Here is a 26,629-nt window from a genome sequence, read left to right on the forward strand (position 1 = left end):
GCCTACTTTCAGCCGATGCGACTTGTCTGTCGCTGAACAGTCGCTTTTTATGTATTCAGCACCTATGTATAATGTTGTAAAAATGCTCTAGAAGCTAAAGTCGCAGAAATGTCACACATATTTGGCCTGCAACTTTCTGTGCGACAAATTCAGACAGGAAAAATCAGTATAAATCCTTAGAAAATTATCCCCCAGTGTCTCCATCTGCTGGCGGTATTGAATAAGCATTGCTGCACTGATGGGGTATGCATTAGACGAAAAAAAAAGAAGAAAAAGAAGAATAATACGCCCAGAAAAGAGGCGAAAAGGAGAAAAACGTAAAAAAACGTGAAAAAAAAGTAAGAGGAAGAGAAGGGAAAAAAAGGTGGAAATGGGTTTAAAAGTGATTTCGGCGGAGAAATATATATATATATATATATATATATATATATATATATATATATATGCGCACACACACACATAGATATAAACGTATTCTCCGTTGAGATATTGCAGCCGCTGCTGTGTCCAGGCCCAGGAGCCTTAGCACTGTGCTGTGATGTCACTCAATACCACTGACATCACTAGGTGTAAACAACATCTCTCCTTTGCTGTGTATGTGACTATGGAGCTGTTTGGTGATGTCGTCTATTACGGCCTTCATAGAAGCAACAGGAGATTGTTGCATCCATCTTGAACCCTCAGAACTACAGTGCTATGATGTCACTCACTTCCACAGGCCTTGCAGAGTGTAAACAACAACAACCCAGCTTTGTTGTGTATGTAACCAAAGGGATTTGTGATGTCACCTAGAACCTTCACAGCAGCGACAGCTTTATGAGGAGCATCAGCACTGCTCTGCCTGAGCAGAACCATCACCGCCATAGGTTGTCAAATAACCCGGATTTAACCCACACAGGTAAGTCCAATGGGGTGCAGGCATGTCCTCTATGCTTACAGCTTCCCGTGGGTGTTGGTTTGATACCGTTTGGGGACAGCCAAGGAGGCATCTGCAGGCAACAAAGGTAGGTGTGTGCTTGTGTGTGTGTTTCCTATGCAGATCCTAAGCCCAGTGTCACATGCAAGTAGGAGGAGTAAGAAGGGTTCCTGGCAAATCCGGGTTATGGATTGCATTTAAAAAGGCCCCGTGGGAGTGCAATGGGCCCCTGTCTTGCTGCTTAGCAATAATGGTATGGGTTTAGGTTCTGCTGTGTGTACTGGTGGTTGACTGCCCCCCAGCCCAGAGTGTGCATGGAAAATTGTCTGGCAGCCTCCCTGACAGCAAGCAGTGATAGTGCCCATGAAGGGGACCTTGTTGGGCCCGCCCCTTTCACGGTTATCGCTTCTCGGCCTTTTGGCTAAGATCAAGTGTAGTATCTGTTCTTATCAGTTTAATATCTGATACGTCCCCTATCTGGGGACCATATATTAAATGGATTTTTGAGAACGGGGGCCAATTTCGAAGCTTGCTTCCGTCGCCCTATGCATTGACCCGATATGGCAGTATCTTCGGGTACAGTGCACCACCCCCTTACAGGGTTAAAAAGAAAGATTCCTACTTTCATTGCTACCTGCTTGCTGGCTAGCCAGCTAGCCAGCCCTGTGGGCCTTGCTGCTGCTGCAGCCAAAAAACAAAAGGTGGTGCTGCTGCTGCTTCTGCTGCTTCTGCTTCTGCTTGTGTCTGGCCCCTGTTGGAGCGTCCAGGCACAGGACTTCTGCTGCTGCTGACTAAATGGCCTCCTTAATTGGATCATTTGAGTAGCCAGCACACCTGTGCAGGTAGGGCATGACATGATAGGCAGCTGCCTTGATAGCGGGTGGGTGCTGAATGTTCCTAATTGACAAAATAAGATTAATGCTTATGAAGAAATATAAAATCTCATCCCTTCCCCAATATCGCGCCACACCCCTACCCCTTAATTCCCTGGTTGAACGTGATGGACATATGTCTTTTTTCGACCGTACTAACTATGTAACTATGTAACATAACATGGGGGGGGGGGGGGGGGGTCTCCTGGCTGTTCACACAGGTGTGTCATTGCTGTACATTGACCATGCATTGCTTCTGTGGTATTGCAAAGGCAAAGACAAATGCTTCCAGCCATCCATTGCACTAATGGATTGGTCATCAGCTGGCTGTCTATGTCCCGCATCAATATAGACCAAAGTACAGAGGGTTAGGCTATGCTATTGTGCACCTACCTGATGCATCAGAAGGTGCGAGGCCCTTGCTAAATTCTGTGCACAGACTTTGAGATCTATGCTTTAGACTGTATCTAAACCTGCTCCAACATGGACTGACATTCTGGCCTACTTTCAGCCGATGCGACTTGTCTGTCGCTGAACAGTCGCTTTTTATGTATTCAGCACCTATGTATAATGTTGTAAAAATGCTCTAGAAGCTAAAGTCGCAGAAATGTCACACATATTTGGCCTGCAACTTTCTGTGCGACAAATTCAGACAGGAAAAATCAGTATAAATCCTTAGAAAATTATCCCCCAGTGTCTCCATCTGCTGGCGGTATTGAATAAGCATTGCTGCACTGATGGGGTATGCATTAGACGAAAAAAAAGAAGAAAAAGAAGAATAATACGCCCAGAAAAGAGGCGAAAAGGAGAAAAACGTAAAAAAACGTGAAAAAAAAGTAAGAGGAAGAGAAGGGAAAAAAAGGTGGAAATGGGTTTAAAAGTGATTTCGGCGGAGAAATATATATATATATATATATATATATATATATATATATATATATGCGCACACACACACATAGATATAAACGTATTCTCCGTTGAGATATTGCAGCCGCTGCTGTGTCCAGGCCCAGGAGCCTTAGCACTGTGCTGTGATGTCACTCAATACCACTGACATCACTAGGTGTAAACAACATCTCTCCTTTGCTGTGTATGTGACTATGGAGCTGTTTGGTGATGTCGTCTATTACGGCCTTCATAGAAGCAACAGGAGATTGTTGCATCCATCTTGAACCCTCAGAACTACAGTGCTATGATGTCACTCACTTCCACAGGCCTTGCAGAGTGTAAACAACAACAACCCAGCTTTGTTGTGTATGTAACCAAAGGGATTTGTGATGTCACCTAGAACCTTCACAGCAGCGACAGCTTTATGAGGAGCATCAGCATTGCTCTGCCTGAGCAGAACCATCACCGCCATAGGTTGTCAAATAACCCGGATTTAACCCACACAGGTAAGTCCAATGGGGTGCAGGCATGTCCTCTATGCTTACAGCTTCCCGTGGGTGTTGGTTTGATACCGTTTGGGGACAGCCAAGGAGGCATCTGCAGGCAACAAAGGTAGGTGTGTGCTTGTGTGTGTGTTTCCTATGCAGATCCTAAGCCCAGTGTCACATGCAAGTAGGAGGAGTAAGAAGGGTTCCTGGCAAATCCGGGTTATGGATTGCATTTAAAAAGGCCCCGTGGGAGTGCAATGGGCCCCTGTCTTGCTGCTTAGCAATAATGGTATGGGTTTAGGTTCTGCTGTGTGTACTGGTGGTTGACTGCCCCCCAGCCCAGAGTGTGCATGGAAAATTGTCTGGCAGCCTCCCTGACAGCAAGCAGTGATAGTGCCCATGAAGGGGACCTTGTTGGGCCCGCCCCTTTCACGGTTATCGCTTCTCGGCCTTTTGGCTAAGATCAAGTGTAGTATCTGTTCTTATCAGTTTAATATCTGATACGTCCCCTATCTGGGGACCATATATTAAATGGATTTTTGAGAACGGGGGCCGATTTCGAAGCTTGCTTCCGTCGCCCTATGCATTGACCCGATATGGCAGTATCTTCGGGTACAGTGCACCACCCCCTTACAGGGTTAAAAAGAAAGATTCCTACTTTCATTGCTACCTGCTTGCTGGCTAGCCAGCTAGCCAGCCCTGTGGGCCTTGCTGCTGCTGCAGCCAAAAAACAAAAGGTGGTGCTGCTGCTGCTTCTGCTGCTTCTGCTTCTGCTTGTGTCTGGCCCCTGTTGGAGCGTCCAGGCACAGGACTTCTGCTGCTGCTGACTAAATGGCCTCCTTAATTGGATCATTTGAGTAGCCAGCACACCTGTGCAGGTAGGGCATGACATGATAGGCAGCTGCCTTGATAGCGGGTGGGTGCTGAATGTTCCTAATTGACAAAATAAGATTAATGCTTATGAAGAAATATAAAATCTCATCCCTTCCCCAATATCGCGCCACACCCCTACCCCTTAATTCCCTGGTTGAACGTGATGGACATATGTCTTTTTTCGACCGTACTAACTATGTAACTATGTAACATAACATGGGGGGGGGGGGTCTCCTGGCTGTTCACACAGGTGTGTCATTGCTGTACATTGACCATGCATTGCTTCTGTGGTATTGCAAAGGCAAAGACAAATGCTTCCAGCCATCCATTGCACTAATGGATTGGTCATCAGCTGGCTGTCTATGTCCCGCATCAATATAGACCAAAGTACAGAGGGTTAGGCTATGCTATTGTGCACCTACCTGATGCATCAGAAGGTGCGAGGCCCTTGCTAAATTCTGTGCACAGACTTTGAGATCTATGCTTTAGACTGTATCTAAACCTGCTCCAACATGGACTGACATTCTGGCCTACTTTCAGCCGATGCGACTTGTCTGTCGCTGAACAGTCGCTTTTTATGTATTCAGCACCTATGTATAATGTTGTAAAAATGCTCTAGAAGCTAAAGTCGCAGAAATGTCACACATATTTGGCCTGCAACTTTCTGTGCGACAAATTCAGACAGGAAAAATCAGTATAAATCCTTAGAAAATTATCCCCCAGTGTCTCCATCTGCTGGCGGTATTGAATAAGCATTGCTGCACTGATGGGGTATGCATTAGACGAAAAAAAAGAAGAAAAAGAAGAATAATACGCCCAGAAAAGAGGCGAAAAGGAGAAAAACGTAAAAAAACGTGAAAAAAAAGTAAGAGGAAGAGAAGGGAAAAAAAGGTGGAAATGGGTTTAAAAGTGATTTCGGCGGAGAAATATATATATATATATATATATATATATATATATATATATATATATGCGCACACACACACATAGATATAAACGTATTCTCCGTTGAGATATTGCAGCCGCTGCTGTGTCCAGGCCCAGGAGCCTTAGCACTGTGCTGTGATGTCACTCAATACCACTGACATCACTAGGTGTAAACAACATCTCTCCTTTGCTGTGTATGTGACTATGGAGCTGTTTGGTGATGTCGTCTATTATGGCCTTCATAGAAGCAACAGGAGATTGTTGCATCCATCTTGAACCCTCAGAACTACAGTGCTATGATGTCACTCACTTCCACAGGCCTTGCAGAGTGTAAACAACAACAACCCAGCTTTGTTGTGTATGTAACCAAAGGGATTTGTGATGTCACCTAGAACCTTCACAGCAGCGACAGCTTTATGAGGAGCATCAGCACTGCTCTGCCTGAGCAGAACCATCACCGCCATAGGTTGTCAAATAACCCGGATTTAACCCACACAGGTAAGTCCAATGGGGTGCAGGCATGTCCTCTATGCTTACAGCTTCCCGTGGGTGTTGGTTTGATACCGTTTGGGGACAGCCAAGGAGGCATCTGCAGGCAACAAAGGTAGGTGTGTGCTTGTGTGTGTGTTTCCTATGCAGATCCTAAGCCCAGTGTCACATGCAAGTAGGAGGAGTAAGAAGGGTTCCTGGCAAATCCGGGTTATGGATTGCATTTAAAAAGGCCCCGTGGGAGTGCAATGGGCCCCTGTCTTGCTGCTTAGCAATAATGGTATGGGTTTAGGTTCTGCTGTGTGTACTGGTGGTTGACTGCCCCCCAGCCCAGAGTGTGCATGGAAAATTGTCTGGCAGCCTCCCTGACAGCAAGCAGTGATAGTGCCCATGAAGGGGACCTTGTTGGGCCCGCCCCTTTCACGGTTATCGCTTCTCGGCCTTTTGGCTAAGATCAAGTGTAGTAATACAGGAGATCTGGTCAGAAGGTACTCGGGTACCCCTCTCCTCGGCCTTGTGGGATCGCCCAGGTTTATTGCCTGGGCTTCACCCACTTGTTGCTATTGGGGAGAGGGCCTAGTCCCAGGGTAACGAGTAGCGATCGCCTCTCAAGACCTTCGGGTGGAGAGAGGTTAGAACCATGGATGATGATCCGGATCCAGGTTCTGTGCCGGCATACGCAAGGATCAAAAACACCGTGAGAGTCATTCTCACGGATGATACCAAAAGGGCGGACGATTTGAAATTCGTAGTAGAGGACGTGCTCGGAGGAGTTTTCGGAATACAGAAGGGCGAGATATTGGCAATCCAGGACTACCCGAAGCGTAAAATTTTTGATGTGACGTTCACACAAAATGGCATCCACAGAGATTTTGTTACCAGAGCTGCTGCGAGTAAAGACAAAAAGCTTCAGGGTGTCCGGATTATTGAGCACGTTCTAGACGATATTAAGCTGGTGGTAGTAAAGATGTATTCCCCTTTCGCCAACCTACACGATGTTGAGTTGTTTTTACAAGTCTATTTTAGTAAGGTTGAGTGCAGAGGAAAAATCATGAACAGCTGTGGCATCTGGACATCTAAGTGGAGATTTCAGGTTACATGCAAAAAAGATGACAGATTGCCAGGGGGAATTCAACTACCACCAGCTCGTTTTAAAATAAATAATATGTGTGGCGACCTCTTTTATGCGGGGATGCCAAGCTACTGCAGGAAGTGTCACAGATATGGACACACAAAAGAAAACTGTGAAAGTACATGCAAAAAATGTGGTAGCACACAGCACGAGACAGAGAAATGCACAAGAGGAGGGAGGTGCAATTTCTGTCAACAATTCGGTCACCTTTTCTCCTCTTGTCCCCACAGACATAGGACGGAGCAGCAGTGGCAACCCTGGAGGCAGCAAGGACAGCAACCGGGACACCAGCCGAGGCAAGCAGAGCCAGTGATTACCCCCCCACAAGAGGTAAGCGGTGAGATGGAGAAGGAGAAAGACCCCCCTCAGTCAAAAGGAGGGGACCCTAAAGAGCAGAGGATGGCCAAAAAACGTGCAAGTGGTGAAAAAACTGGCCCCCAGGAGCATGCTGGGTTAAGAGAGGAGCGGACGGCGGCCGAATCCGCTCCTCAGCAACCTCTGGCTCAGGGTCCCCCTGAGAGCGATGATCCGGGTGGAGAGGTGAAGGTTAAAAGGCGGAGGGGCTCCAGAAGACTCTATTCGGAGGCGGTCCAGGGGGAGCCGATGGAAGTACCTGCGGATGCAGGGAACCCAAGTGACGTTCCTCCACAGGTCCCCATAGGGGATACCCCCCCTCCTCCCTGCCAGGAGGAGGTTTCAGGGGTGACCGTCTCTGAGGTACCAGAGACGGAACTAAGTGAACACCCGACCCCTATGGAGGGGCAAGAGGTGGAAGAACCCAATGAGTCTGGAGCCCTGATTGCCAGGATGCCCGAGAACAACTATGCCTCAATCATGATGGAGGAGGGGGGTCGGCTGAGTGATGGTGCCTCCTCTCCTGCTTCCTCTATGCGTACAGTTGAGTCAGATTTTGGGGGGTATGAGGCTTCGGAGGGGGAATCAGAGGTGTAAGACGTTTTCTTGTACATTCCCATGGCTGAGTTGTCCGGTCTGTCCTTGAACGTGAGAAGTGTGAGCGCCAGAGTAAGAAGGGTTGCCCTATTTAATTACTTGTCGGTTTTTGCTGCTTCCGTCCTTTTCCTGCAGGAATGTGGCATCCCGCACAGATTAAATTATAAAGAATATGAAGATGATTGGGTGCACGGTCCATCAGTCTGGTCTGGATCAAATGAGTCCAGATCAGCAGGGGTCGCCATACTTTTTAAAGGGAACGTTTTAATTGAGAGTTTTAACGAAATTTTACCAGGCAGAATTTTATTGGTCAGCGCTTTTATTAATGGTATTAAATGGCAGTTTTTAAATTTTTATGGTTCTCCTGATAAGAATGAAAGAATAAAAATGTTGGAGATTTTACCCCTTTTTATTAACAATTCTAGTCCTCTTGTTTTATCAGGTGATTTTAATTGTATTTTAAGGGGAGAACGCCGTTTTTCGAACGCAGTGAGTAGGAACTATGATAAGACGTCTTTTATGTTAAAAAACTTGATTTTAGATTTTAATCTCACTGATGTTTTTAAAAAATGTAATTTTAACGTACCAGAGGAAGACGGTGTTACCTGGAGCAATGCAAGCTGTAGCTCCAGGATAGATTTTATTTTTTGTTCTTATCAAGTACTGCCTTTTAACTGTGATCTTTTTACCAATGTTTTTTCTGACCATAAATTATTGTATTTTAAAGTTAAAAGTGATTTTAAAAGGAGAACTGGTAGGAATGCCTGGAAGTTAAACGTGTCCCTTTTAGAAGATCCGCAGGTTTTATCAGATTTTATCACCTTTTACAAGGAATGCAGACGAGTTAAAGACCCCAACACTCCCACCAGTATCTGGTGGGAAAAAATGAAACTAAAAATAAAAGAATTTTTTATCCGTGTTGGGGTTAGGAAAGCTAAAGAAAAACGTGAATTTTATAATATCCTAAATACTCGTCTGCAAACCCTGTACAAATTCAGAGCACATGGGATGGAGGTGGAGAAGGAGGTACATGATCTTAAAAAAGAAATAACTAAGTGCCTGGAGCAGAAAGGAAAAGAAATTATCTTTAGGTCTCGAATACAGCATCTTGAGGAAAACGAGACCTGCTCCAGGTATTTTTTTAAGAAAATACATGAAAATAGAAGGTTAATAGAAAACATTGAAGGAGTGAATGATGTACAGGGTATTTTAAAAAAGGTGCAAGAGTTTTATGCGGATCTTTTTAATGTAAAACACATTGATGAATGTTTTATGAATGACTCGTTAAAGGAGATCACCAATTTTTTAGATCCTGTCTCACAGTCTTTTTTATTGCAGAATATTTCAGAGCAGGAGATTTTAGAGACCGTCAAGAGTTTTAAAACAGGTAAAGTGCCTGGGCCGGATGGTATACCCATTGAATTTTATGTTACTTTTTATGGTATTTTAAAAGAAGATTTGTTCTCCCTTTTTACGGAAGTCTTTAAGTCTAAAATCCTCCCAGGCTCATGGAAGAAGGGTGATGTCTCCCTGCTATTCAAAAAGGGAGACCGGTCGGAACTCAAAAACTGGAGACCAATCACCCTTCTGAACTGCGACTATAAAATAATGGCGAAACTGTGTGCTAACCGCTTAAAGAACGTAATCCATAAAATAATTCATACAAACCAAGTCTGTGGGGTGCCTGGGAGGAGTTTATGGGAGAACCTAAACCTTTTAAAGGATGTAATTAGCGACACCAAATTAAGAAAAGGAAAGCTGGCGGTTTTATCCATAGATTTTGAAAAAGCTTTCGACAGGGTGTCACATTTTTATCTTTTTAAGGTTTTAGAGAAAATGGGTATACCTGATGGCTTTTTATTGTCTCTTAGAGCTTTTTATGATAACTGTACTAGTAAAATTTTAGTAAATGGTTTTAAGACACAGGGCGTGATTTTAAATTCCGGAGTGAAGCAGGGGTGTCCCTTGTCCCCACTACTCTTCATTTGCGCAATAGAGCCTCTTTTATGTACAATACGAAAGGATAAGCAGATCCATGGAGTCCCCCTGCCAGGAGGAGGGGGACTAGAGGCGAAGGTAGTGGGGTACATGGACGATGTTGCGGTGTTTTGCAGGGACACCCCATCGCTTCAGAAGACGCTAAAACAGATTCAATATTTTAATTGTGCCTCCGGTTTTAAAGTCAATTTTAACAAAAGTAACATTTTAAACATAGGCGGAATGCCTTTGTATGATGTGCCCGTCCCTGTGTCTGAGTCGGTGCAGATTTTAGGTGTCTCCTTTGACGAGTCTAATAATGGTTTTAATAGCTGGGACTTGGTGGCTCAAAAAATAAATAAGAAAATATGTATGTGGAACATGCGAGAACTTACAATGGAAGGGAAGGTTTTAATTACAAAAATGGTGCTTTTACCTATTTTATTGTATTTAAGTCTGGTTTTCCCACCCCCCGAAATGGTTCTAAAGAAAATAACAAAAGCTTGTTTTACTTTCTTTTGGAGTTCTAAGAGCGAAAAATTAAAGAGACAAATTGTGATAAAACCGAACTCCAGGGGCGGTAAGGATTTTCCAGATTTTAAAGCTTTCCTTTTAATAAAGTTTTTTAGCATGTGTTTTACTACTGTTTTTAAAGATAGCTACTGGTCTTATTTTGTTCGTTTTAATACTGGTTATTTTATGCGGAGGAACGGCTGGTTTTCTACAGTTTTAAGTTGCCCTTATTCTTTGAATTTACCCCCTCAATACATGATTTTAGGAAAAATTTTAAACTTATATAATTTTAAAGGTAAAAGTGTTCAGGATCTGTGCAATAGCAAAAAACTACTAAAGGAAATAAAAGAAACCAGTACCGTGACTCCCATCAAAAATTTTAACGAACAGAAGTGTATACAGATTTGGAAGATGTTGAGTATTAATTATCTTTTTAATTCACAGAAGGACCTGGCCTGGAGCTGCGCACACGAGTGTCTTCCATGCCGGGCATTCCAGCACCGAAGAGGATTATCCAACTCTGCAACCTGCCCGAGGGAGGGATGCCGACAAGAGGAGACCGTGCACCATCTAATATGGACTTGTTTTTACTCGCAGAAAATATGGACAAAGATACTCCCTCTGGTAAAAAGGATAACTGGACTAAAAGACTTAAATATTGCAGTGGTTTTTTATGGTTGCCTGGAATGCCCAACACGGACTCAAGAGACTATTGCATGGAAGATCATAAACTGTGTGAAGGCAGCTCTGTGGAAGGCCAGGAATATTTTATTGTTCAAGCATGAGGTTTTATCTGTGAAGGACATTTTATCTATCTGTTTTTATGAAATGTACCAGTACTATCTTTTAGACAAGAAGAGATTTCCGCTTTTATCTAGAAAATGGTTTTTAAAAGAATGGAATTCTATCTTGTAAAGCCACCAAGTGCCCATTTTATGTTTTAATATGTTGTAAATATGTTATTTATATGTAACTGTATTTATTGACATATTTGCACAACTTTGTTAATATTATTTAATTTTTAATAAAGTTGCCCCCGTAAGGGTAGTCAAGTTAAAAAAAAAATCTGTTCTTATCAGTTTAATATCTGATACGTCCCCTATCTGGGGACCATATATTAAATGGATTTTTGAGAACGGGGGCCGATTTCGAAGCTTGCTTCCGTCGCCCTATGCATTGACCCGATATGGCAGTATCTTCGGGTACAGTGCACCACCCCCTTACAGGGTTAAAAAGAAAGATTCCTACTTTCATTGCTACCTGCTTGCTGGCTAGCCAGCTAGCCAGCCCTGTGGGCCTTGCTGCTGCTGCAGCCAAAAAACAAAAGGTGGTGCTGCTGCTGCTTCTGCTGCTTCTGCTTCTGCTTGTGTCTGGCCCCTGTTGGAGCGTCCAGGCACAGGACTTCTGCTGCTGCTGACTAAATGGCCTCCTTAATTGGATCATTTGAGTAGCCAGCACACCTGTGCAGGTAGGGCATGACATGATAGGCAGCTGCCTTGATAGCGGGTGGGTGCTGAATGTTCCTAATTGACAAAATAAGATTAATGCTTATGAAGAAATATAAAATCTCATCCCTTCCCCAATATCGCGCCACACCCCTACCCCTTAATTCCCTGGTTGAACGTGATGGACATATGTCTTTTTTCGACCGTACTAACTATGTAACTATGTAACATAACATGGGGGGGGGGGGGGGGGTCTCCTGGCTGTTCACACAGGTGTGTCATTGCTGTACATTGACCATGCATTGCTTCTGTGGTATTGCAAAGGCAAAGACAAATGCTTCCAGCCATCCATTGCACTAATGGATTGGTCATCAGCTGGCTGTCTATGTCCCGCATCAATATAGACCAAAGTACAGAGGGTTAGGCTATGCTATTGTGCACCTACCTGATGCATCAGAAGGTGCGAGGCCCTTGCTAAATTCTGTGCACAGACTTTGAGATCTATGCTTTAGACTGTATCTAAACCTGCTCCAACATGGACTGACATTCTGGCCTACTTTCAGCCGATGCGACTTGTCTGTCGCTGAACAGTCGCTTTTTATGTATTCAGCACCTATGTATAATGTTGTAAAAATGCTCTAGAAGCTAAAGTCGCAGAAATGTCACACATATTTGGCCTGCAACTTTCTGTGCGACAAATTCAGACAGGAAAAATCAGTATAAATCCTTAGAAAATTATCCCCCAGTGTCTCCATCTGCTGGCGGTATTGAATAAGCATTGCTGCACTGATGGGGTATGCATTAGACGAAAAAAAAGAAGAAAAAGAAGAATAATACGCCCAGAAAAGAGGCGAAAAGGAGAAAAACGTAAAAAAACGTGAAAAAAAAGTAAGAGGAAGAGAAGGGAAAAAAAGGTGGAAATGGGTTTAAAAGTGATTTCGGCGGAGAAATATATATATATATATATATATATATATATATATATATATATATATGCGCACACACACACATAGATATAAACGTATTCTCCGTTGAGATATTGCAGCCGCTGCTGTGTCCAGGCCCAGGAGCCTTAGCACTGTGCTGTGATGTCACTCAATACCACTGACATCACTAGGTGTAAACAACATCTCTCCTTTGCTGTGTATGTGACTATGGAGCTGTTTGGTGATGTCGTCTATTACGGCCTTCATAGAAGCAACAGGAGATTGTTGCATCCATCTTGAACCCTCAGAACTACAGTGCTATGATGTCACTCACTTCCACAGGCCTTGCAGAGTGTAAACAACAACAACCCAGCTTTGTTGTGTATGTAACCAAAGGGATTTGTGATGTCACCTAGAACCTTCACAGCAGCGACAGCTTTATGAGGAGCATCAGCACTGCTCTGCCTGAGCAGAACCATCACCGCCATAGGTTGTCAAATAACCCGGATTTAACCCACACAGGTAAGTCCAATGGGGTGCAGGCATGTCCTCTATGCTTACAGCTTCCCGTGGGTGTTGGTTTGATACCGTTTGGGGACAGCCAAGGAGGCATCTGCAGGCAACAAAGGTAGGTGTGTGCTTGTGTGTGTGTTTCCTATGCAGATCCTAAGCCCAGTGTCACATGCAAGTAGGAGGAGTAAGAAGGGTTCCTGGCAAATCCGGGTTATGGATTGCATTTAAAAAGGCCCCGTGGGAGTGCAATGGGCCCCTGTCTTGCTGCTTAGCAATAATGGTATGGGTTTAGGTTCTGCTGTGTGTACTGGTGGTTGACTGCCCCCCAGCCCAGAGTGTGCATGGAAAATTGTCTGGCAGCCTCCCTGACAGCAAGCAGTGATAGTGCCCATGAAGGGGACCTTGTTGGGCCCGCCCCTTTCACGGTTATCGCTTCTCGGCCTTTTGGCTAAGATCAAGTGTAGTATCTGTTCTTATCAGTTTAATATCTGATACGTCCCCTATCTGGGGACCATATATTAAATGGATTTTTGAGAACGGGGGCCGATTTCGAAGCTTGCTTCCGTCGCCCTATGCATTGACCCGATATGGCAGTATCTTCGGGTACAGTGCACCACCCCCTTACAGGGTTAAAAAGAAAGATTCCTACTTTCATTGCTACCTGCTTGCTGGCTAGCCAGCTAGCCAGCCAGCCAGTGTGGGCCTTGCTGCTGCTGCAGCCAAAAAACAAAAGGTGGTGCTGCTGCTGCTTCTGCTGCTTCTGCTTCTGCTTGTGTCTGGCCCCTGTTGGAGCGTCCAGGCACAGGACTTCTGCTGCTGCTGACTAAATGGCCTCCTTAATTGGATCATTTGAGTAGCCAGCACACCTGTGCAGGTAGGGCATGACATGATAGGCAGCTGCCTTGATAGCGGGTGGGTGCTGAATGTTCCTAATTGACAAAATAAGATTAATGCTTATGAAGAAATATAAAATCTCATCCCTTCCCCAATATCGCGCCACACCCCTACCCCTTAATTCCCTGGTTGAACGTGATGGACATATGTCTTTTTTCGACCGTACTAACTATGTAACTATGTAACATAACATGGGGGGGGGGGGGGGGGGGTCTCCTGGCTGTTCACACAGGTGTGTCATTGCTGTACATTGACCATGCATTGCTTCTGTGGTATTGCAAAGGCAAAGACAAATGCTTCCAGCCATCCATTGCACTAATGGATTGGTCATCAGCTGGCTGTCTATGTCCCGCATCAATATAGACCAAAGTACAGAGGGTTAGGCTATGCTATTGTGCACCTACCTGATGCATCAGAAGGTGCGAGGCCCTTGCTAAATTCTGTGCACAGACTTTGAGATCTATGCTTTAGACTGTATCTAAACCTGCTCCAACATGGACTGACATTCTGGCCTACTTTCAGCCGATGCGACTTGTCTGTCGCTGAACAGTCGCTTTTTATGTATTCAGCACCTATGTATAATGTTGTAAAAATGCTCTAGAAGCTAAAGTCGCAGAAATGTCACACATATTTGGCCTGCAACTTTCTGTGCGACAAATTCAGACAGGAAAAATCAGTATAAATCCTTAGAAAATTATCCCCCAGTGTCTCCATCTGCTGGCGGTATTGAATAAGCATTGCTGCACTGATGGGGTATGCATTAGACGAAAAAAAAGAAGAAAAAGAAGAATAATACGCCCAGAAAAGAGGCGAAAAGGAGAAAAACGTAAAAAAACGTGAAAAAAAAGTAAGAGGAAGAGAAGGGAAAAAAAGGTGGAAATGGGTTTAAAAGTGATTTCGGCGGAGAAATATATATATATATATATATATATATATATATATATATATATATATATATGCGCACACACACACATAGATATAAACGTATTCTCCGTTGAGATATTGCAGCCGCTGCTGTGTCCAGGCCCAGGAGCCTTAGCACTGTGCTGTGATGTCACTCAATACCACTGACATCACTAGGTGTAAACAACATCTCTCCTTTGCTGTGTATGTGACTATGGAGCTGTTTGGTGATGTCGTCTATTACGGCCTTCATAGAAGCAACAGGAGATTGTTGCATCCATCTTGAACCCTCAGAACTACAGTGCTATGATGTCACTCACTTCCACAGGCCTTGCAGAGTGTAAACAACAACAACCCAGCTTTGTTGTGTATGTAACCAAAGGGATTTGTGATGTCACCTAGAACCTTCACAGCAGCGACAGCTTTATGAGGAGCATCAGCATTGCTCTGCCTGAGCAGAACCATCACCGCCATAGGTTGTCAAATAACCCGGATTTAACCCACACAGGTAAGTCCAATGGGGTGCAGGCATGTCCTCTATGCTTACAGCTTCCCGTGGGTGTTGGTTTGATACCGTTTGGGGACAGCCAAGGAGGCATCTGCAGGCAACAAAGGTAGGTGTGTGCTTGTGGTGTGTGTGTTTCCTATGCAGATCCTAAGCCCAGTGTCACATGCAAGTAGGAGGAGTAAGAAGGGTTCCTGGCAAATCCGGGTTATGGATTGCATTTAAAAAGGCCCCGTGGGAGTGCAATGGGCCCCTGTCTTGCTGCTTAGCAATAATGGTATGGGTTTAGGTTCTGCTGTGTGTACTGGTGGTTGACTGCCCCCCAGCCCAGAGTGTGCATGGAAAATTGTCTGGCAGCCTCCCTGACAGCAAGCAGTGATAGTGCCCATGAAGGGGACCTTGTTGGGCCCGCCCCTTTCACGGTTATCGCTTCTCGGCCTTTTGGCTAAGATCAAGTGTAGTATCTGTTCTTATCAGTTTAATATCTGATACGTCCCCTATCTGGGGACCATATATTAAATGGATTTTTGAGAACGGGGGCCGATTTCGAAGCTTGCTTCCGTCGCCCTATGCATTGACCCGATATGGCAGTATCTTCGGGTACAGTGCACCACCCCCTTACAGGGTTAAAAAGAAAGATTCCTACTTTCATTGCTACCTGCTTGCTGGCTAGCCAGCTAGCCAGCCCTGTGGGCCTTGCTGCTGCTGCAGCCAAAAAACAAAAGGTGGTGCTGCTGCTGCTTCTGCTGCTTCTGCTTCTGCTTGTGTCTGGCCCCTGTTGGAGCGTCCAGGCACAGGACTTCTGCTGCTGCTGACTAAATGGCCTCCTTAATTGGATCATTTGAGTAGCCAGCACACCTGTGCAGGTAGGGCATGACATGATAGGCAGCTGCCTTGATAGCGGGTGGGTGCTGAATGTTCCTAATTGACAAAATAAGATTAATGCTTATGAAGAAATATAAAATCTCATCCCTTCCCCAATATCGCGCCACACCCCTACCCCTTAATTCCCTGGTTGAACGTGATGGACATATGTCTTTTTTCGACCGTACTAACTATGTAACTATATAACATAACATGGGGGGGTCTCCTGGCTGTTCACACAGGTGTGTCATTGCTGTACATTGACCATGCATTGCTTCTGTGGTATTGCAAAGGCAAAGACAAATGCTTCCAGCCATCCATTGCACTAATGGATTGGTCATCAGCTGGCTGTCTATGTCCCGCATCAATATAGACCAAAGTACAGAGGGTTAGGCTATGCTATTGTGCACCTACCTGATGCATCAGAAGGTGCGAGGCCCTTGCTAAATTCTGTGCACAGACTTTGAGATCTATGCTTTAGACTGTATCTAAACCTGCTCCAACATGGACTGACATTCTGGCCTACTTTCAGCCGATGCGACTTGTCTGTCGCTGAACAGTCGCTTTTTATGTATTCAGCACCTATGTATAATGTTGTAAAAATGCTCTAGAAGCTAAAGTCGCAGAAATGTCACACATATTTGGCCTGCAACTTTCTGTGCGACAAATTCAGACAGGAAAAATCAGTATAAATCCTTAGAAAATTATCCCCCAGTGTCTCCATCTGCTGGCGGTATTGAATAAGCATTGCTGCACTGATGGGGTATGCATTAGACGAAAAAAAAGAAGAAAAAGAAGAATAATACGCCCAGAAAAGAGGCGAAAAGGAGAAAAACGTAAAAAAACGTGAAAAAAAAGTAAGAGGAAGAGAAGGGAAAAAAAGGTGGAAATGGGTTTAAAAGTGATTTCGGCGGAGAAATATATATATATATATATATATATATATATATATATATATATATATATGCGCACACACACACATAGATATAAACGTATTCTCCGTTGAGATATTGCAGCCGCTGCTGTGTCCAGGCCCAGGAGCCTTAGCACTGTGCTGTGATGTCACTCAATACCACTGACATCACTAGGTGTAAACAACATCTCTCCTTTGCTGTGTATGTGACTATGGAGCTGTTTGGTGATGTCGTCTATTACGGCCTTCATAGAAGCAACAGGAGATTGTTGCATCCATCTTGAACCCTCAGAACTACAGTGCTATGATGTCACTCACTTCCACAGGCCTTGCAGAGTGTAAACAACAACAACCCAGCTTTGTTGTGTATGTAACCAAAGGGATTTGTGATGTCACCTAGAACCTTCACAGCAGCGACAGCTTTATGAGGAGCATCAGCACTGCTCTGCCTGAGCAGAACCATCACCGCCATAGGTTGTCAAATAACCCGGATTTAACCCACACAGGTAAGTCCAATGGGGTGCAGGCATGTCCTCTATGCTTACAGCTTCCCGTGGGTGTTGGTTTGATACCGTTTGGGGACAGCCAAGGAGGCATCTGCAGGCAACAAAGGTAGGTGTGTGCTTGTGTGTGTGTTTCCTATGCAGATCCTAAGCCCAGTGTCACATGCAAGTAGGAGGAGTAAGAAGGGTTCCTGGCAAATCCGGGTTATGGATTGCATTTAAAAAGGCCCCGTGGGAGTGCAATGGGCCCCTGTCTTGCTGCTTAGCAATAATGGTATGGGTTTAGGTTCTGCTGTGTGTACTGGTGGTTGACTGCCCCCCAGCCCAGAGTGTGCATGGAAAATTGTCTGGCAGCCTCCCTGACAGCAAGCAGTGATAGTGCCCATGAAGGGGACCTTGTTGGGCCCGCCCCTTTCACGGTTATCGCTTCTCGGCCTTTTGGCTAAGATCAAGTGTAGTATCTGTTCTTATCAGTTTAATATCTGATACGTCCCCTATCTGGGGACCATATATTAAATGGATTTTTGAGAACGGGGGCCGATTTCGAAGCTTGCTTCCGTCGCCCTATGCATTGACCCGATATGGCAGTATCTTCGGGTACAGTGCACCACCCCCTTACAGGGTTAAAAAGAAAGATTCCTACTTTCATTGCTACCTGCTTGCTGGCTAGCCAGCTAGCCAGCCCTGTGGGCCTTGCTGCTGCTGCAGCCAAAAAACAAAAGGTGGTGCTGCTGCTGCTGCTTCTGCTGCTTCTGCTTCTGCTTGTGTCTGGCCCCTGTTGGAGCGTCCAGGCACAGGACTTCTGCTGCTGCTGACTAAATGGCCTCCTTAATTGGATCATTTGAGTAGCCAGCACACCTGTGCAGGTAGGGCATGACATGATAGGCAGCTGCCTTGATAGCGGGTGGGTGCTGAATGTTCCTAATTGACAAAATAAGATTAATGCTTATGAAGAAATATAAAATCTCATCCCTTCCCCAATATCGCGCCACACCCCTACCCCTTAATTCCCTGGTTGAACGTGATGGACATATGTCTTTTTTCGACCGTACTAACTATGTAACTATGTAACATAACATGGGGGGGTCTCCTGGCTGTTCACACAGGTGTGTCATTGCTGTACATTGACCATGCATTGCTTCTGTGGTATTGCAAAGGCAAAGACAAATGCTTCCAGCCATCCATTGCACTAATGGATTGGTCATCAGCTGGCTGTCTATGTCCCGCATCAATATAGACCAAAGTACAGAGGGTTAGGCTATGCTATTGTGCACCTACCTGATGCATCAGAAGGTGCGAGGCCCTTGCTAAATTCTGTGCACAGACTTTGAGATCTATGCTTTAGACTGTATCTAAACCTGCTCCAACATGGACTGACATTCTGGCCTACTTTCAGCCGATGCGACTTGTCTGTCGCTGAACAGTCGCTTTTTATGTATTCAGCACCTATGTATAATGTTGTAAAAATGCTCTAGAAGCTAAAGTCGCAGAAATGTCACACATATTTGGCCTGCAACTTTCTGTGCGACAAATTCAGACAGGAAAAATCAGTATAAATCCTTAGAAAATTATCCCCCAGTGTCTCCATCTGCTGGCGGTATTGAATAAGCATTGCTGCACTGATGGGGTATGCATTAGACGAAAAAAAAGAAGAAAAAGAAGAATAATACGCCCAGAAAAGAGGCGAAAAGGAGAAAAACGTAAAAAAACGTGAAAAAAAAGTAAGAGGAAGAGAAGGGAAAAAAAGGTGGAAATGGGTTTAAAAGTGATTTCGGCGGAGAAATATATATATATATATATATATATATATATATATATATATATATATATATGCGCACACACACACATAGATATAAACGTATTCTCCGTTGAGATATTGCAGCCGCTGCTGTGTCCAGGCCCAGGAGCCTTAGCACTGTGCTGTGATGTCACTCAATACCACTGACATCACTAGGTGTAAACAACATCTCTCCTTTGCTGTGTATGTGACTATGGAGCTGTTTGGTGATGTCGTCTATTACGGCCTTCATAGAAGCAACAGGAGATTGTTGCATCCATCTTGAACCCTCAGAACTACAGTGCTATGATGTCACTCACTTCCACAGGCCTTGCAGAGTGTAAACAACAACAACCCAGCTTTGTTGTGTATGTAACCAAAGGGATTTGTGATGTCACCTAGAACCTTCACAGCAGCGACAGCTTTATGAGGAGCATCAGCACTGCTCTGCCTGAGCAGAACCATCACCGCCATAGGTTGTCAAATAACCCGGATTTAACCCACACAGGTAAGTCCAATGGGGTGCAGGCATGTCCTCTATGCTTACAGCTTCCCGTGGGTGTTGGTTTGATACCGTTTGGGGACAGCCAAGGAGGCATCTGCAGGCAACAAAGGTAGGTGTGTGCTTGTGTGTGTGTTTCCTATGCAGATCCTAAGCCCAGTGTCACATGCAAGTAGGAGGAGTAAGAAGGGTTCCTGGCAAATCCGGGTTATGGATTGCATTTAAAAAGGCCCCGTGGGAGTGCAATGGGCCCCTGTCTTGCTGCTTAGCAATAATGGTATGGGTTTAGGTTCTGCTGTGTGTACTGGTGGTTGACTGCCCCCCAGCCCAGAGTGTGCATGGAAAATTGTCTGGCAGCCTCCCTGACAGCAAGCAGTGATAGTGCCCATGAAGGGGACCTTGTTGGGCCCGCCCCTTTCACGGTTATCGCTTCTCGGCCTTTTGGCTAAGATCAAGTGTAGTATCTGTTCTTATCAGTTTAATATCTGATACGTCCCCTATCTGGGGACCATATATTAAATGGATTTTTGAGAACGGGGGCCGATTTCGAAGCTTGCTTCCGTCGCCCTATGCATTGACCCGATATGGCAGTATCTTCGGGTACAGTGCACCACCCCCTTACAGGGTTAAAAAGAAAGATTCCTACTTTCATTGCTACCTGCTTGCTGGCTAGCCAGCTAGCCAGCCCTGTGGGCCTTGCTGCTGCTGCAGCCAAAAAACAAAAGGTGGTGCTGCTGCTGCTTCTGCTGCTTCTGCTTCTGCTTGTGTCTGGCCCCTGTTGGAGCGTCCAGGCACAGGACTTCTGCTGCTGCTGACTAAATGGCCTCCTTAATTGGATCATTTGAGTAGCCAGCACACCTGTGCAGGTAGGGCATGACATGATAGGCAGCTGCCTTGATAGCGGGTGGGTGCTGAATGTTCCTAATTGACAAAATAAGATTAATGCTTATGAAGAAATATAAAATCTCATCCCTTCCCCAATATCGCGCCACACCCCTACCCCTTAATTCCCTGGTTGAACGTGATGGACATATGTCTTTTTTCGACCGTACTAACTATGTAACTATGTAACATAACATGGGGGGGGGGGGGGGGGTCTCCTGGCTGTTCACACAGGTGTGTCATTGCTGTACATTGACCATGCATTGCTTCTGTGGTATTGCAAAGGCAAAGACAAATGCTTCCAGCCATCCATTGCACTAATGGATTGGTCATCAGCTGGCTGTCTATGTCCCGCATCAATATAGACCAAAGTACAGAGGGTTAGGCTATGCTATTGTGCACCTACCTGATGCATCAGAAGGTGCGAGGCCCTTGCTAAATTCTGTGCACAGACTTTGAGATCTATGCTTTAGACTGTATCTAAACCTGCTCCAACATGGACTGACATTCTGGCCTACTTTCAGCCGATGCGACTTGTCTGTCGCTGAACAGTCGCTTTTTATGTATTCAGCACCTATGTATAATGTTGTAAAAATGCTCTAGAAGCTAAAGTCGCAGAAATGTCACACATATTTGGCCTGCAACTTTCTGTGCGACAAATTCAGACAGGAAAAATCAGTATAAATCCTTAGAAAATTATCCCCCAGTGTCTCCATCTGCTGGCGGTATTGAATAAGCATTGCTGCACTGATGGGGTATGCATTAGACGAAAAAAAAGAAGAAAAAGAAGAATAATACGCCCAGAAAAGAGGCGAAAAGGAGAAAAACGTAAAAAAACGTGAAAAAAAAGTAAGAGGAAGAGAAGGGAAAAAAAGGTGGAAATGGGTTTAAAAGTGATTTCGGCGGAGAAATATATATATATATATATATATATATATATATATATATATATGCGCACACACACACATAGATATAAACGTATTCTCCGTTGAGATATTGCAGCCGCTGCTGTGTCCAGGCCCAGGAGCCTTAGCACTGTGCTGTGATGTCACTCAATACCACTGACATCACTAGGTGTAAACAACATCTCTCCTTTGCTGTGTATGTGACTATGGAGCTGTTTGGTGATGTCGTCTATTACGGCCTTCATAGAAGCAACAGGAGATTGTTGCATCCATCTTGAACCCTCAGAACTACAGTGCTATGATGTCACTCACTTCCACAGGCCTTGCAGAGTGTAAACAACAACAACCCAGCTTTGTTGTGTATGTAACCAAAGGGATTTGTGATGTCACCTAGAACCTTCACAGCAGCGACAGCTTTATGAGGAGCATCAGCACTGCTCTGCCTGAGCAGAACCATCACCGCCATAGGTTGTCAAATAACCCGGATTTAACCCACACAGGTAAGTCCAATGGGGTGCAGGCATGTCCTCTATGCTTACAGCTTCCCGTGGGTGTTGGTTTGATACCGTTTGGGGACAGCCAAGGAGGCATCTGCAGGCAACAAAGGTAGGTGTGTGCTTGTGTGTGTGTTTCCTATGCAGATCCTAAGCCCAGTGTCACATGCAAGTAGGAGGAGTAAGAAGGGTTCCTGGCAAATCCGGGTTATGGATTGCATTTAAAAAGGCCCCGTGGGAGTGCAATGGGCCCCTGTCTTGCTGCTTAGCAATAATGGTATGGGTTTAGGTTCTGCTGTGTGTACTGGTGGTTGACTGCCCCCCAGCCCAGAGTGTGCATGGAAAATTGTCTGGCAGCCTCCCTGACAGCAAGCAGTGATAGTGCCCATGAAGGGGACCTTGTTGGGCCCGCCCCTTTCACGGTTATCGCTTCTCGGCCTTTTGGCTAAGATCAAGTGTAGTATCTGTTCTTATCAGTTTAATATCTGATACGTCCCCTATCTGGGGACCATATATTAAATGGATTTTTGAGAACGGGGGCCGATTTCGAAGCTTGCTTCCGTCGCCCTATGCATTGACCCGATATGGCAGTATCTTCGGGTACAGTGCACCACCCCCTTACAGGGTTAAAAAGAAAGATTCCTACTTTCATTGCTACCTGCTTGCTGGCTAGCCAGCTAGCCAGCCCTGTGGGCCTTGCTGCTGCTGCAGCCAAAAAACAAAAGGTGGTGCTGCTTCTGCTTCTGCTTGTGTCTGGCCCCTGTTGGAGCGTCCAGGCACAGGACTTCTGCTGCTGCTGACTAAATGGCCTCCTTAATTGGATCATTTGAGTAGCCAGCACACCTGTGCAGGTAGGGCATGACATGATAGGCAGCTGCCTTGATAGCGGGTGGGTGCTGAATGTTCCTAATTGACAAAATAAGATTAATGCTTATGAAGAAATATAAAATCTCATCCCTTCCCCAATATCGCGCCACACCCCTACCCCTTAATTCCCTGGTTGAACGTGATGGACATATGTCTTTTTTCGACCGTACTAACTATGTAACTATGTAACATAACATGGGGGGGGGGGGGGGGGGGTCTCCTGGCTGTTCACACAGGTGTGTCATTGCTGTACATTGACCATGCATTGCTTCTGTGGTATTGCAAAGGCAAAGACAAATGCTTCCAGCCATCCATTGCACTAATGGATTGGTCATCAGCTGGCTGTCTATGTCCCGCATCAATATAGACCAAAGTACAGAGGGTTAGGCTATGCTATTGTGCACCTACCTGATGCATCAGAAGGTGCGAGGCCCTTGCTAAATTCTGTGCACAGACTTTGAGATCTATGCTTTAGACTGTATCTAAACCTGCTCCAACATGGACTGACATTCTGGCCTACTTTCAGCCGATGCGACTTGTCTGTCGCTGAACAGTCGCTTTTTATGTATTCAGCACCTATGTATAATGTTGTAAAAATGCTCTAGAAGCTAAAGTCGCAGAAATGTCACACATATTTGGCCTGCAACTTTCTGTGCGACAAATTCAGACAGGAAAAATCAGTATAAATCCTTAGAAAATTATCCCCCAGTGTCTCCATCTGCTGGCGGTATTGAATAAGCATTGCTGCACTGATGGGGTATGCATTAGACGAAAAAAAAGAAGAAAAAGAAGAATAATACGCCCAGAAAAGAGGCGAAAAGGAGAAAAACGTAAAAAAACGTGAAAAAAAAGTAAGAGGAAGAGAAGGGAAAAAAAGGTGGAAATGGGTTTAAAAGTGATTTCGGCGGAGAATATATATATATATATATATATATATATATATATATATATATGCGCACACACACACATAGATATAAACGTATTCTCCGTTGAGATATTGCAGCCGCTGCTGTGTCCAGGCCCAGGAGCCTTAGCACTGTGCTGTGATGTCACTCAATACCACTGACATCACTAGGTGTAAACAACATCTCTCCTTTGCTGTGTATGTGACTATGGAGCTGTTTGGTGATGTCGTCTATTACGGCCTTCATAGAAGCAACAGGAGATTGTTGCATCCATCTTGAACCCTCAGAACTACAGTGCTATGATGTCACTCACTTCCACAGGCCTTGCAGAGTGTAAACAACAACAACCCAGCTTTGTTGTGTATGTAACCAAAGGGATTTGTGATGTCACCTAGAACCTTCACAGCAGCGACAGCTTTATGAGGAGCATCAGCACTGCTCTGCCTGAGCAGAACCATCACCGCCATAGGTTGTCAAATAACCCGGATTTAACCCACACAGGTAAGTCCAATGGGGTGCAGGCATGTCCTCTATGCTTACAGCTTCCCGTGGGTGTTGGTTTGATACCGTTTGGGGACAGCCAAGGAGGCATCTGCAGGCAACAAAGGTAGGTGTGTGCTTGTGTGTGTGTTTCCTATGCAGATCCTAAGCCCAGTGTCACATGCAAGTAGGAGGAGTAAGAAGGGTTCCTGGCAAATCCGGGTTATGGATTGCATTTAAAAAGGCCCCGTGGGAGTGCAATGGGCCCCTGTCTTGCTGCTTAGCAATAATGGTATGGGTTTAGGTTCTGCTGTGTGTACTGGTGGTTGACTGCCCCCCAGCCCAGAGTGTGCATGGAAAATTGTCTGGCAGCCTCCCTGACAGCAAGCAGTGATAGTGCCCATGAAGGGGACCTTGTTGGGCCCGCCCCTTTCACGGTTATCGCTTCTCGGCCTTTTGGCTAAGATCAAGTGTAGTATCTGTTCTTATCAGTTTAATATCTGATACGTCCCCTATCTGGGGACCATATATTAAATGGATTTTTGAGAACGGGGGCCGATTTCGAAGCTTGCTTCCGTCGCCCTATGCATTGACCCGATATGGCAGTATCTTCGGGTACAGTGCACCACCCCCTTACAGGGTTAAAAAGAAAGATTCCTACTTTCATTGCTACCTGCTTGCTGGCTAGCCAGCTAGCCAGCCCTGTGGGCCTTGCTGCTGCTGCAGCCAAAAAACAAAAGGTGGTGCTGCTGCTGCTTCTGCTGCTTCTGCTTCTGCTTGTGTCTGGCCCCTGTTGGAGCGTCCAGGCACAGGACTTCTGCTGCTGCTGACTAAATGGCCTCCTTAATTGGATCATTTGAGTAGCCAGCACACCTGTGCAGGTAGGGCATGACATGATAGGCAGCTGCCTTGATAGCGGGTGGGTGCTGAATGTTCCTAATTGACAAAATAAGATTAATGCTTATGAAGAAATATAAAATCTCATCCCTTCCCCAATATCGCGCCACACCCCTACCCCTTAATTCCCTGGTTGAACGTGATGGACATATGTCTTTTTTCGACCGTACTAACTATGTAACTATGTAACATAACATGGGGGGGGGGGGGGGGGTCTCCTTGCTGTTCACACAGGTGTGTCATTGCTGTACATTGACCATGCATTGCTTCTGTGGTATTGCAAAGGCAAAGACAAATGCTTCCAGCCATCCATTGCACTAATGGATTGGTCATCAGCTGGCTGTCTATGTCCCGCATCAATATAGACCAAAGTACAGAGGGTTAGGCTATGCTATTGTGCACCTACCTGATGCATCAGAAGGTGCGAGGCCCTTGCTAAATTCTGTGCACAGACTTTGAGATCTATGCTTTAGACTGTATCTAAACCTGCTCCAACCATGGACTGACATTCTGGCCTACTTTCAGCCGATGCGACTTGTCTGTCGCTGAACAGTCGCTTTTTATGTATTCAGCACCTATGTATAATGTTGTAAAAATGCTCTAGAAGCTAAAGTCGCAGAAATGTCACACATATTTGGCCTGCAACTTTCTGTGCGACAAATTCAGACAGGAAAAATCAGTATAAATCCTTAGAAAATTATCCCCCAGTGTCTCCATCTGCTGGCGGTATTGAATAAGCATTGCTGCACTGATGGGGTATGCATTAGACGAAAAAAAAGAAGAAAAAGAAGAATAATACGCCCAGAAAAGAGGCGAAAAGGAGAAAAACGTAAAAAAACGTGAAAAAAAAGTAAGAGGAAGAGAAGGGAAAAAAAGGTGGAAATGGGTTTAAAAGTGATTTCGGCGGAGAAATATATATATATATATATATATATATATATATATATATATATATATATGCGCACACACACACATAGATATAAACGTATTCTCCGTTGAGATATTGCAGCCGCTGCTGTGTCCAGGCCCAGGAGCCTTAGCACTGTGCTGTGATGTCACTCAATACCACTGACATCACTAGGTGTAAACAACATCTCTCCTTTGCTGTGTATGTGACTATGGAGCTGTTTGGTGATGTCGTCTATTACGGCCTTCATAGAAGCAACAGGAGATTGTTGCATCCATCTTGAACCCTCAGAACTACAGTGCTATGATGTCACTCACTTCCACAGGCCTTGCAGAGTGTAAACAACAACAACCCAGCTTTGTTGTGTATGTAACCAAAGGGATTTGTGATGTCACCTAGAACCTTCACAGCAGCGACAGCTTTATGAGGAGCATCAGCACTGCTCTGCCTGAGCAGAACCATCACCGCCATAGGTTGTCAAATAACCCGGATTTAACCCACACAGGTAAGTCCAATGGGGT

General features: G+C 45.1%; 8 non-coding genes and 2 pseudogenes across 8 annotated transcripts; all 10 read left to right on the forward strand.

Annotated features, from left to right (window-relative positions):
- Positions 1 to 1,317: 1,317 nt before the first annotated feature.
- LOC130303996 (U2 spliceosomal RNA) lies at positions 1,318 to 1,508 on the forward strand. Its single transcript, XR_008853827.1, has one exon. It is a non-coding gene; the product is annotated as a U2 spliceosomal RNA (small nuclear RNA).
- Positions 1,509 to 3,601: 2,093 nt separating this feature from the next.
- On the forward strand, positions 3,602 to 3,792 carry LOC130303997 (U2 spliceosomal RNA). Its single transcript, XR_008853828.1, has one exon. It is a non-coding gene; the product is annotated as a U2 spliceosomal RNA (small nuclear RNA).
- A 2,089-nt stretch (positions 3,793 to 5,881) lies between these two features.
- On the forward strand, positions 5,882 to 6,014 carry LOC130304034 (U2 spliceosomal RNA; annotated as a pseudogene).
- Positions 6,015 to 11,040: 5,026 nt separating this feature from the next.
- LOC130304031 (U2 spliceosomal RNA) lies at positions 11,041 to 11,244 on the forward strand (annotated as a pseudogene).
- A 2,094-nt stretch (positions 11,245 to 13,338) lies between these two features.
- LOC130303998 (U2 spliceosomal RNA) lies at positions 13,339 to 13,529 on the forward strand. Its single transcript, XR_008853829.1, has one exon. It is a non-coding gene; the product is annotated as a U2 spliceosomal RNA (small nuclear RNA).
- A 2,108-nt stretch (positions 13,530 to 15,637) lies between these two features.
- LOC130303999 (U2 spliceosomal RNA) lies at positions 15,638 to 15,828 on the forward strand. The gene has a single exon (XR_008853830.1). It is a non-coding gene; the product is annotated as a U2 spliceosomal RNA (small nuclear RNA).
- A 2,086-nt stretch (positions 15,829 to 17,914) lies between these two features.
- LOC130304000 (U2 spliceosomal RNA) lies at positions 17,915 to 18,105 on the forward strand. Its single transcript, XR_008853831.1, has one exon. It is a non-coding gene; the product is annotated as a U2 spliceosomal RNA (small nuclear RNA).
- A 2,091-nt stretch (positions 18,106 to 20,196) lies between these two features.
- On the forward strand, positions 20,197 to 20,387 carry LOC130304001 (U2 spliceosomal RNA). The gene has a single exon (XR_008853832.1). It is a non-coding gene; the product is annotated as a U2 spliceosomal RNA (small nuclear RNA).
- A 2,090-nt stretch (positions 20,388 to 22,477) lies between these two features.
- Positions 22,478 to 22,668, forward strand: LOC130304002 (U2 spliceosomal RNA). Its single transcript, XR_008853833.1, has one exon. It is a non-coding gene; the product is annotated as a U2 spliceosomal RNA (small nuclear RNA).
- A 2,076-nt stretch (positions 22,669 to 24,744) lies between these two features.
- LOC130304003 (U2 spliceosomal RNA) lies at positions 24,745 to 24,935 on the forward strand. The gene has a single exon (XR_008853834.1). It is a non-coding gene; the product is annotated as a U2 spliceosomal RNA (small nuclear RNA).
- The last annotated feature ends 1,694 nt before the right edge of the window (positions 24,936 to 26,629 follow it).

This window comes from Hyla sarda, unplaced genomic scaffold, assembly GCF_029499605.1.
Source record: "Hyla sarda isolate aHylSar1 unplaced genomic scaffold, aHylSar1.hap1 scaffold_1255, whole genome shotgun sequence".
NCBI classification, from domain to species: Eukaryota; Metazoa; Chordata; class Amphibia; order Anura; family Hylidae; genus Hyla; species Hyla sarda.